We start from the raw sequence: 12,225 nt of genomic DNA on the forward strand, positions 1-12,225 counted from the left end.
CCTGGCACACATCTGCAGAGGTTATCCCCCTGTGAATAAGGTGACCTGTCTCTGTGCTAGCTGTTAACAGAAAATCATTCAGCTTTCACATTTCAGATAAGAGGATATTTAAGTATTCATGCAATTACGACCAGGCCAAGCTCTGACTTTTCCCATTGAGTTTTACCACTGCAGTATTGGGGACGACTTCAAAGAGTGCTCTTCAACTCACCTGATATTGTGATAATCCCTCAATTTAAATGTTCAACGCTTTGAATACAGAATAGAAGGCATTGTTTTGAATAATGAAACAACAGCTGTCAAATGAGTCCACAAGGGGAACAAGTAATGTACTGAATGTGCCTTTAAAGTATTTAAATAATACGTTAAATACCATATCCTAGCCTCATTTATAAAACAATTATTGCACCTCTAGATAAGGCCCTTGGAGAAGGGTAATTTACAGGGCATAAGTATTTCAACAATATCAAAAGATTCATGATTGCTTAATCATTCCATATCTTGATTTTGCTGTATGTTATCACTTAAATATCACCAGTCATATTAAGCTTTTCAATAATCCAAGCAATGTGCTACATGCAGGTTAAGCTCATTTGATCAGATGTGGATAATTTCCCCCATTTTGTCTGCAACTATTTGCTTGTATTGGGTTTATGTGGTAAAATGTAAAAAATAAAAAAAATGATCAGGCTTAATACAGTGTTTCATTGCAGTATGCTGTGAAAACAGTTTATTTCTTGTAGATAGTGTAATAGTTACATTCCAAGTAAAATACAGTAAAACAACACTCAGTTAGTCTAAAGCATCCTCAGCAAAAATCAATCCCCATCGTTATAGGAAGTCAATGAGAGCATGGGCAAACCTTATTTAAGTGTGAATTTATTGATTACTGATTACCCCTGCATGACTCCCGAGTGGCGCAGCGGTCTAAGGCACTGCATCTCAGTGCTAGTGGTGTCCCTACAGAACCTGGTTCGATCCTGGCCGTGATCAGGAGTCCCATAGGGCGGCGCACAATTGGCCCAGCATCGTCCGGGTAAGGGGTGGGTTTGGCCAGGGTAGGCTATTGTAAAATAAGACTTTGCTCTTAACTGACTTGTCTAATTAAAAAAGTACTCTACAATACTCAGACCTCAGGAAAGATATGATTTTTTATGTTATATTGTTGGTGTGCATCTCTGTTCTTTCAATTCCTGGGGTCATTTTATTGTGTATCAGAGCTATTGCCTTTCAAACAGACAAAACTCGTCATACCAGCTGCCAATGGATAGAAAAGCATTTGACGTGTTAGTCATTTATCAGACTCTCTCTACAATTAGTGAAGTTTTCAGAACCCAAAAGTAGAATGTCCATCTAATCACAGTGCCAAAACCGAAGTGCGTGGCCACTCCCGATTGTTATCTCATCAACACACACGATAGTAATTAAAACAGCATCGTTTGTAAGTCTACTATTGTCTTGTAAAACGTGTAACGGAGTTAAGAACATACCATAACCTCACTCCACAGCTAGCTTGAAATGTCCCCGATGGCGCATCTTCTGTATAGCTAGAACAGTTTATATTTTGTCATGCGGGCGGTCATGTGTGTTGCGAGGTAGAGGACGCTGGTTCAAGCCCAGTCAGAGGCAAGTTCAGGGAGGCAAAGCTTTTATGCTAACCTAGCACACTTGCGCCGGTTATACAATCATACTTAGACTAAATGACCTGGAAGAGTTATTTTAAACCTGTTTATGCTATGTCAAAATTTGAGAATTTATATTGGTGACTGTTACTCAGGCGTTGAGTATTGAAAACAGTTTATTTCTTGTCCTCGAACAACTTGCTATTGCTTGATTGGCAGTATGAGAGGATATGCTGTTGTTTATCGAGATGATTAGGATGCTGTCCGGCCTCTTTCTCTCTTGCTTTTGCCTGGCTCTTCACAAAGGAATCTGTTGGCTGAGTGAATGGAGAATGGCCAGAGCCGTTCTGAGAGAGGCTATTCTTCTGACCCTGCGGTTAATAAAATCCTTCCTGTGCCTTTGTCAATTTTTACTGGCCGATTTTGTCAAACGCTGGAGGTGCTGCTTGCTCAGGCCCTCTGTGTCCACTCCCTGAGCAGCATACTGAGTAAAAACCTCTCTGTTTTTAAAGTACTCACATTCAACTCAGTGAATACGCTTGTAGCACAGCAGGCAAGAGCTCTCCTCGCCCCTGTCAACCCAAGCCACAGACCCCTTCTACATTTTTGATAACTGATCTTCAGGCGAGTCTTCATACAGCATTGTGTGGTGGAAAATAGTAATGTAAAAAATATATATATATGGTTTGCAGCATCTGTCTTGAACTTTTCAAATTGTCCATTTTTTATTTGTGAGTGGCATGAATGTATCTCGCTGTTGATAGTATCCTTTTCGACAGTACAATAGCTGCTAAAAAGTGGAACGTGTGGCTTTAAAAGGCATACTATGAAGTATTTGTCAATCTCTCCCTCAATACTTTCACTGAGCTGGAAAATAAGTTAGCAAGGCACTGATGCAGAGACTCCGATAATGCTACATTTTAAAGCAAGCTATCTAATCATAGATAGTCTCCATGTGCAGTTGATGACTGAATCGCACAGTGAGAAATGTTTTTATGTAAACTTTGAGAGCAATTGTCAGTTTCAAAAAGGACCAAGCAGGGTGTTGTATAAAAAATATCACTATGAAACTAAATACAGTACAATCCAATTCGTTTTTTGTTATTGTGCCTCTGATGGCACATTTTATTGTTTCATACTGAATGACATGGCAATTCCTGAGTTCTTGCCATGATGATCTTTAAATCATTGATTTAATCATAACCAACAACATGATGTTGAGTGTAAGAGGGAACAATTTATGACATTTCACTGAACCATTAGTTTCTATGGAATGAAGCACAGAATAGACAACGATTTGCTTTTTCACCCAGGCAACCTTTCAAAATCAACACACTATCATTATTTATTCGAAATTTGTGACATGCTCACGAAAAATACACTTTTTTGTTTGTATTACAAGATTTTCATCACAACACATTTAATGTGTATTACACAATCTTCTTTATAACGCATTTGTGTACATTATACGAATTCCAATTTGTTGTGGCTAACGTTAGCTTGACTAGCTAGATGGCTAATGTTAGCTAGGCTAGGGGTTAAGGTTAGGCTTAGGAGTTAAGGTTAGAGTTAGGGGCTAGGGTTAGAGGTTAGGTAACATGCTAGCTAAGTAGTTAAGGGTTAAGGTTAGGGTTAAGGTTGGGAAGGTTAAAGGTTAGGGGAAGGGTTAGCTAACATGCTAAGTAGTTGCAAAGTAGCTAAAATGCAAAAGTTGTTGGTGGTGAAATTCAAACACGCAACCTTTGGGTTGCTAGACATTCGCGTTATACACCGACCAACCTCCTTCCTATTTTATCTGTCTTAAGTAACCTATCATATTTATCTGTGATTGAAAACCGTGTACTGCACACTAAAATATTGACTTTTTTGTGTGCCTGTCACGAATTTCCAATTAGCAAGTCTATTTCCCAATAATCTCTGATACTGGGGTCTTCGAAATATGAGGTGCAGCATTTCCTTGTCTTATATATCTTTCTCTCTGTACATATGTTTATTTCATTATATCCTCTTTTTTTTTACAACGATGTTGATGATTATGTGGAGTAGATGGTTACACCATAACAAAAAATATTTGTGTAGATTAAAAAATGTGGCAAATTATTTCATCCTCAAATCATCATTTAGAAAATTTTGTGATGAGAAATTTGAAATGGTTATCTTTACTCAAATGTGTATGAAGGTCCTTTAGCCACCAGGGATATAGTTGTATATTTATAGGCTCTAGATCACTGGAATGACATATATGGCTTTAAGTGGCATTGATATATATATTGATATTTGTCAACAACAAAAAAAATCATGTACTTTAATTACTTTAAAGCTTACATTGTGTATAGCACGTATGCAAGTTAATTTTCATCATGTTTGATGTAATTTTTGTAGCAGTGGTTTGATACTAATAAATGGCAGTTTATGATGGAACTGTAGGATGCTCTGTATTGTCTGATTTGAGCAGTGAAGTGACTTTTGGGCCACTGTCACCAGAGACACTGACACTGTGCACGGTGTTATTTCACAGAGAAATGTATGCAACATTTGTCTACCTAGATTTTAGGTGCTCAGGTGTGAAGAGTACCTCCAACAAGGCTGAATTTCACTGTCCAGCCAAATCAAGTACAAGTGGCCGTTGACTGACACTTCAGCCCCTCTCAAATCATTAATAATGTCAGAGCTGAGAAAAGAGGGCTAAATCAGTGTGGTTGGCTGAATAACGGACTGGAACCAAAATCTGGAGACAGCAGTCCTCTGGGACCGGCGCTGAGTAGTCCTGCTATACAGTCTAATTGCCCCCCTCCCACCCACACATCTAATTTGCAGTGCCTGATGCTGAGTGCTACAGAGTACTGATGAAGTCTACATCACACTCTTTAGATCCCCCACGATTAAAAAACTGCCATGGTTTCACTGCTATTCTGTAGGTGGATAGAGCAATAATTATTCCAAACCATTGACTCTATTCAATCAGATCCGCTTTAGCCAACATCTATATAGCAGTGGAATTGTGTTAAAGCTATCAAATTCACAAGTGGCTTCTGACGGAGAGGAGTATATAATCCTGGTACCACTTCGGTAATAACTGGGTAATAAGATGGTAATAACTACGTATTTACCAGGTAATTAGCTAGTAATTACCATTAGTGGTTACCATGTTGTTTCCCCCCTTTACATACATCCCAACCAGCCCACATAAAGCACAAATCATCATTTTTTGCATATGCACTGTTCTTCAAGGAAATGTACTTTATTATTTGGTTTGTGCTGTAACACAACCAGAGTCATCTGGGTAAATAGAAATATCGCACTATTGCCACAATCTCGCACTATCCCTTTTAAAAGTGCGTCTCGGCAGAAATATATACAGTGCCTTCAAAAGGTTTTCACACCCCTTCCTTCACTGCTTCCACATTTTGTTGTGTTAGGGAGTGGATGTTATTTAAAATAAGGGTTACATGGAGAAAATCAGACCTGTCTGAAATTAAAGTGGATTGCCCTCCCTTCAGCAAAATGTATTTGACCTAAACCCTCGCCGAATGCTTGAACAAAAACCACAAATGACTCTCCCCTATACCCAAAATAATAATTCAAACAACGTGGATAGCAGATACATTGTCAGCATTTACACTCACTTGTTGGACAGACCAGAGCCTTAGATATTTACTTTTAGAAACTCTTCTTCGTCCCATAAGCATTACATGGTAACGCCGGAGTATTGATCATGCTCAGGACTGCGTGTCAGAAGGTTGTGGGTTTGCATACCACCGTGGACCAGAGTAGGGGTGGAAAGATCACCTATATAGTAAAAGCGTTGCATGAATCTGTCATCGTATTTGCAGATCTAAGAAAAAATGTACTTTTATAAAGATTACAGTGCCTTCCAAAAGTATTCATCCCCTTGCCATTTTTCCTATTTTGTTGTATTACAACCTGTAATTTAAATAGATTTTTCTTCGGATTTCATGTAATGGACATACAGTCGTGGCAAAAAGTTTTGAGAATGACTCAAATATTAATTTCCACAAAGTTGCAGCTTCAATGTCTTTAGATATTTTTGTCAGATGTTTCTATGGAATACTGAAGTATAATTACAAGCATTTCATAAGTGTCAAAGGCTTTTTATTGATAATTACATGAAGTTGATACAAAGAGTCAATATTTGCAGTGTTGACCCTTCTTTTTCAAGACCTCTGCAATCCGCCATGGCATGCTGTCAATTAACTTCTGCATAATCAATGCTTGGAAATTGTCAGAATTTGTGGGGTTTTGTTTGTCCACCAGCCTCTTGAGGATTGACCACAAGTTCTCAATGGGATTAAGGTCTGGGGAGTTTCCTGGCCATGGACCCAAAATATCGATGTTTTGTTCCCCGAGCCACTTAGTTATGACTTGCCTTATGGCAAAGTGCTCCATCATACTGGAAAAGGCAATGTTCAGTCACCAAACTGTTCCTGGATGGTTAGGAGAAGTTGCTCTCGGAGGATGTGTTGGTACCATTCTTTATTCATGGCTGTGTTCTTAGGCAAAATTGTGAGTGAACCCTTGGCTGAGAAGCAAACCCACACATGAATGGTCTCAGGATGCTTTACTGTTGGCATGACACAGGACTGATGGTAGCGCTCACCTTGTCTTCTCTGGACAAGCTTTATTCCGGATGCCCCAAACAATCGGAAAGGGCATTCATCAGAGAATATGGCTTTACCCCAGTCCTCAGCAGTCCAATCCCTGTAGCTTTTGCAGAATATCCGTCTGTTCCTGATGTTTTTCCTGGAGAGAAGTGGCTTCTTTGCTGCCCTTCTTGACACCGGGCCATCCTCCAAAAGTCTTCGCCTCACTGTGCATGGAGATGCACTCACACCTGCCTGCTGCCATTCATGAGCATGCTCTGTGCTGGTGATGCCCCAATCCCGCAACTGAATAAACTTTAGGAGACGGTCCTGGCGCTTGCTGGACTTTCTTGGGCGCCCTGAAGCCTTCTTCACAACAATTGAACCGCTCTCCTTGAAGTTCTTGATGATCCGATAAATGGTTTATTTAGGTGCCATCTTACTGGCAGCAATATCCTTGCCTGTGAAGCCCCTCTTGTGCAAAGCAACGATGACGGCATATGTTTCCTTGCAGTTAACCATGATTGACAGAAGAAGAACAATGATTCCAAGCACCACCCTCCTTTTGAAGCTTCCAGTCTGTTATTCGAACTCAATCAGCATGACAGAGTGATCTCCAGCCTTGTCCTCGTCAACACTCACACCTGTGATAACAAGAGAATCACTGACATAATGTCAGCTGGTCCTTTTGTGGCAGGGCTGAAATGCAGTGGAAATGTTTTTTGGGGATTCTGTTTATTTGCATGGCAAAGAGGGACATTGCAATTAATTGCAATTTATCTGATCACTCTTCATAACATTCTGGAGTATATGCAAATTGCCATCATACAAACTGAGGCAGCAGACTTGTAAAAATTAATATTTGTGTCGTTCTCACAACTTTTGGCAACGACTGTACACAAAATAATCCAAATTGGCGAAGTGAAATATTTTTTTTTATACTTGTTTCAAAAAATTCAAAAAACGTAGAAGTGGTGCATACATATGTATTCAGCCCCTTTGCTATGAAGACCCTAAATAAGATCTGGTGCAGCCAATTACCTTCAGAAATCACATAATTAGTTAAAAATAAAGTCCACCTGAGTGCAATCTAAGTGTCACATGATCTCAGGATATATATACCTGTTCCGAAAGGTCCCCGAGTCTGCAACACCACTAAGCAAGGGGCACCACCAAGCAAGCGGCACCATGAAGACCAAGGAGCTCTCCAAACAGGTCAAAGTTGTGGTAAAGTACAGATCAGGGTTGGGTTATAAAAAACTATCAGAAACTTTGAAGATCCCACAGAGCACCATTAAATCCATTATTAAAAAAATGATATAATATGTAACCACAACAAACTGCCAAGAGAGGGCCGCCCACCAAAAATCATGGACCAGGCAAGGAGGGCATTTATCAGAGGCAACAAAGAGACCAAAGATTACCCTGAAGGAACTGCAAAGCTGAGATTGGAGTATCTGTGCTTAGGACCATTTTAAGCCGTGTATTCCACAGAGCTTGGCTTTACGGAAGAGTGGCCAGAAACATGTTTGGTGTTCGCCAAAAGGCATGTGGGAGACTCCCCAAACATGGAAGAAGGTACTCTGGTCAGGTGAGACTAAAATTGAGATTGTTGGCCATCAAGGAAAATGCTATGTCTGGCACAAACCCAACACCTCTCATCACCCCAAGAAAACCATCCACACAGGTAAGCATATTGGTGGCAGCATCATGCTGTGGGGATGTTTTTCATCAGCAGGGACTGGGAATCTGGTCAGAATTGAAGGAATGATGGATGTTGCTAAACATAGGGAAATTCTCGAGGGAAACCTGTTTCAGTCTTCCAGAGATATGAGACTGAGACGGAGGTTCACCTTCCAGCAGGACCATGACCCTAAGCCTACTGCGAAAGCAACAATTGAGTGGTTTAAGGGAAAACATTTAAATGTCTTGGAATGGCCTAGTCAAAGCCCAGACCTCAATCCAATTGAGAATCTGTGGTATGACTTAAAGATTGCTTTTCACCAGCGGCACCAATCCGACTTGAAGGAGCTGGAGCAGTTTTGCCTTGAAGAATGGGAAAAAAATCAAATTTTCTTCAAAATATTAAGCTAACAAAGGGTATGTTTGTGCTTTTTGCTTTTTTTTTTCTTTAATTAAAGGTAGGCCTATGGCATACCCTGTCATACCCCCTCAATTCAATTCTTGGTTTTAACCTAAGAGCCCTTCACTGACACAGAGGTAGGCTATTTAATCAAATAAATTGTATTTGTCACATGCACCGAATACAATAGGTGTAGACCTTAGAGTGAAATGCTTACTTACAAGCCCTTAAAACTTCTTATGGCTTGGGGGCAGTATTTGGACGTCTGGATGAGAAGCGTGCCCAAAGTAAACTGCCTGTTACTCAGTCCCAGAAGCTAGGATATGGATATAATTGATTTGGATAGAAAACACTCTGAAGTTTCTAAAACTGTTAAAATAATGTATGTGAGTATAACAGAACTGATATGGCAGGCAAAAACCTGAGGAAAATTCATCCAGGAAGTGGGATTTTTTTGATGTGGGTATATTCAATTGAATACCTATAGATTATCTAATTGGTTAGGACCCAGATTGCAGTTCCTATGGCTTCCACTAGATGTCAACAGTCTTTAGACATTGTTTCAGACTTGTTTTCTGAAAAATGAAGAAGAATGAGACCTTTCTGTCAGTAGACTGTAGAATCATGCAGTGCTGGTTTGCGCGCATAACCAAGTGCGCGCCCTTGTTAATTCCTTTCTATTGAATACACTATTATCCGGTTGAAATATTATCGATTATTTAGACAATTGACAACCTGAGGATTAATTATAAACATTGTTTGACATGTTTTGACGATCTTTACCAGTACTATTAGGATGTATTCGTCTGCATGTTTTGACCGAGTTTGAGCCAGTGTATTACTGAACAAAATGCGCCAACAAAACAGAGTTTTTGGGATATAAAGAGGGACTTTATCGAACAAAACAAACATTTATTGTGTAGCTGCGACTCTTCTGACTGCAACCGTATGAAGATCTTCAAAGGTAAGTGATTAATTTTATCGCTATTTCTGACTTTTGTAATTCCTTTACTTGGTTGTAAAATGTTTGTATGCTTCTGTAAGAGGGGAGCTGTCCTCAAATAATCGCATGGTATGCTTTCGCCATAAAGCCTTTTTGAAATCTGACAAAACGGCTGGATTAACAAGAAGTTAATCTTTAAGTCGATGTATAACACTTTTTTTTTTTAGGAATGTTTATTATGACTATTTCTGTATTTTGAATTTGGCGCTCTGCAATTTCACCGGATGTTATCGAGGTGGGTCGCAAGCGGAGAAGTAACAAATAATTCAAGAGCAGCAGGAAAATAATAATAGCGAGGCTATGTGCGGTAATTTAGGTAACATGTACATGTAGGGAGAGTTATTAAAATGACTGTGCATAGATTATAAAAGAGAGTAGCAGCAGCATAAAAGAGAGGTCTGGATAGCCCTTTGTTTAGCTGTTTCTGGATTCTTATGGCTTGGGGGTAGAAGCTTGCCGCTTGCCGTGTGGTAGCAGAGAGAACAGTCTATGACTAGGGTGGCTGGAGTCTTTGACAATTTATAAGGGCTTCCTCTGACACTGCCTGGTACAGAGTACCTGGGTGGCAGGAACCTTGGCCCCAGTGATGTACTGGGCCGTACGCATTAACCTCTGTAGTGCCTTGCGGTCGGAGGCTGAGCAGTTGCCATACCAGGCAGTGATGCAACCATGCTCTCGATGGTGCAGCTATAGAACCTTTATGAGGTCCCATGCCAAATATTTTCCGTCTCCTGAGAGGAATAGGTTTTGTTGTGCTTTAGTTTAGTTAGTGGCCGACTATGTTTGTTTGTGATGTGGATACCAAGGAACCTGAAGATTGAAGCCCAGGTCTCTGACCTCCTCCCTACAGGCTGTCGTTGTTGTTGGTGATCAGGCCTACCACTGTTGTGTCATCGGCAAAACTGGATGATGGTGTTGGAGTCGTACCTGGCTATGCAGTCATGAGTTAAAAGGGAGTACAGGAGGGGACTGAGTACGCAACCCTGAGGGGCCCCCATGTTGAAGATCAGCGTGGCAGATGTGTTGTTACCTACCCTTATCACCTGGGGGTGGCCCATCAGGAAGTCCAGGATCCAGTTGCAAAGGGAGGTGTTTAGTCCCAAGGTCCTTAGCTTAGTGATGAGCTTTGAGGGCACTATGGTGTTGAAAGCTGAGCTGTAGTCAATGAATAGCATTCTCACATAGTTGGTCCTTTTGTCCGGGTGTGGAGTGCAATAGAGATTGCATCATCTGTGGATCTGTTGGAGCGGCATGCAAATTGGAGTGGGTCTAGAGTTTCTGGGATAATGGTGTTGATGTGAGCCATGACCAGCCTTTCAAAGGTATTCATTTTGGCAGGTTACCTGTTCTTGGGCACAGGGACTATGGTGGTCTGCTAGAAACATGTTGGTTTTACAGACTCAGACAGGGAGAGGTTGAAAATGTCTGTGAAGACACTTGCCAGTTGGTCAGCGCATGCTCAGAGTACACGTCCTGGTAATCCGTCTGGCCTTGTGTTGACCAGTTTAAAGGTCTTACTCATTGTGGAGGCTAGGTCAGCTGAAGCAGCACTCCATAACTCTCCTTCTTGGTCAAATAGCCCTTACACAGCCTGGAGGTGTTTGTTTCACTGTCCTATTGAAAAACAAATGATAGTCCCACTAAGTGCAAAGCAGATGGGATGTCGTATCGTTGCAGAAGGCTGTGGTAACCATGCCTGTTAAGTGTGCCTTGAATTCTAAATAAAACACCTACAGGGTCACCAGCAAATCACCCCCACACCATCACACCTCCTCCTCCACGCTTCACGGTGGGAACCACACGAGGAGCTCTTCTGTTCACCTCTTCTGCGTCTCACAAAGACACGGCGGTTGGAACCAACAGTCTCGAATTTGGACTCATCGGACCAAAGGACAGAGTAACAGTGGTCTAATGTCCATTGCTCATGTTTCTTGGCCCAAGTAAGTCTCTTCTTATTATTGGTGTCCTTTAGTAGTGGTTTCTTTGCAGCAATTTGATCATGGCCTGATTCACGCAGTCTCCTCTGAACAGTTAATGTTGAGATGGGTCTGTTACTTGAACTCTTTGAAACATTTATTTGGGCTGAAATTTCTGAGGCTGGTAACTCTAATGAACTTATCCTCAGCAGCAAACGTAACTCTGGGTTTTCCGTTCTTGTGCGGTCCTCATGAGAGCCAGTTTCATCATAACGCTTGATGTTTTTTGCGATTGCACTTGAAGAAACATTCAAAGTTCTTGAAATGTTACACATTGATTGATCTTCAAGTCTTAAAGTCATGATGGACAGTCATTTCTCTTTGCTTATTTGAGCTGTTCCTGCCATAATATGAACTTGGTCTTTTACCAAATAGGGCTATCTTCCTTATACCACCCCTACCTTGTCACAACAACTGATCGCAATTAGAAGGAAAGAAATTCCACTATTGAACCTTTAACAAGGCACACCTGTTAATAGAAATGCATTCCAGGAAACTACCTCATGAAGCTGGTTGAGAGAATGCCATGCTGAGCATATTTGGGAACTCCTTCAAGACTAATGGAAAAGCATTCCAGGTGAAGCTGGTTGAGCGAATGCCAAGGGTGTGCAAGCTGTCATCAAGGCAATAGGTGGCTATTTGAAGAATCTCAAATACAAAATATATTTAGATTTGTTTAACACTTTTTTGGTTACTACATGATTCCATATTTGTTATTTCATAGTTTTGATGTATTCAGTATTATTCTACAATGTACAAAAATGTAAAATGAGTAAGTGTGTCCAAACTGTTGACTGGTACTGTATGTACCCTACCATTCAAACGTTTGGGGTCACTTAAATGTCTTTGTTTTTGAAATATTTATTTTTCTGCCCATTAAAATAACATCAAATTGATCAGAAAAACAGTGTAGACATTGTTAATGTTGTAAATGACTATT

Source organism: Oncorhynchus clarkii, chromosome 4, assembly GCF_045791955.1.
Source record: "Oncorhynchus clarkii lewisi isolate Uvic-CL-2024 chromosome 4, UVic_Ocla_1.0, whole genome shotgun sequence".
In the NCBI taxonomy this organism is placed as follows: Eukaryota; Metazoa; Chordata; class Actinopteri; order Salmoniformes; family Salmonidae; genus Oncorhynchus; species Oncorhynchus clarkii.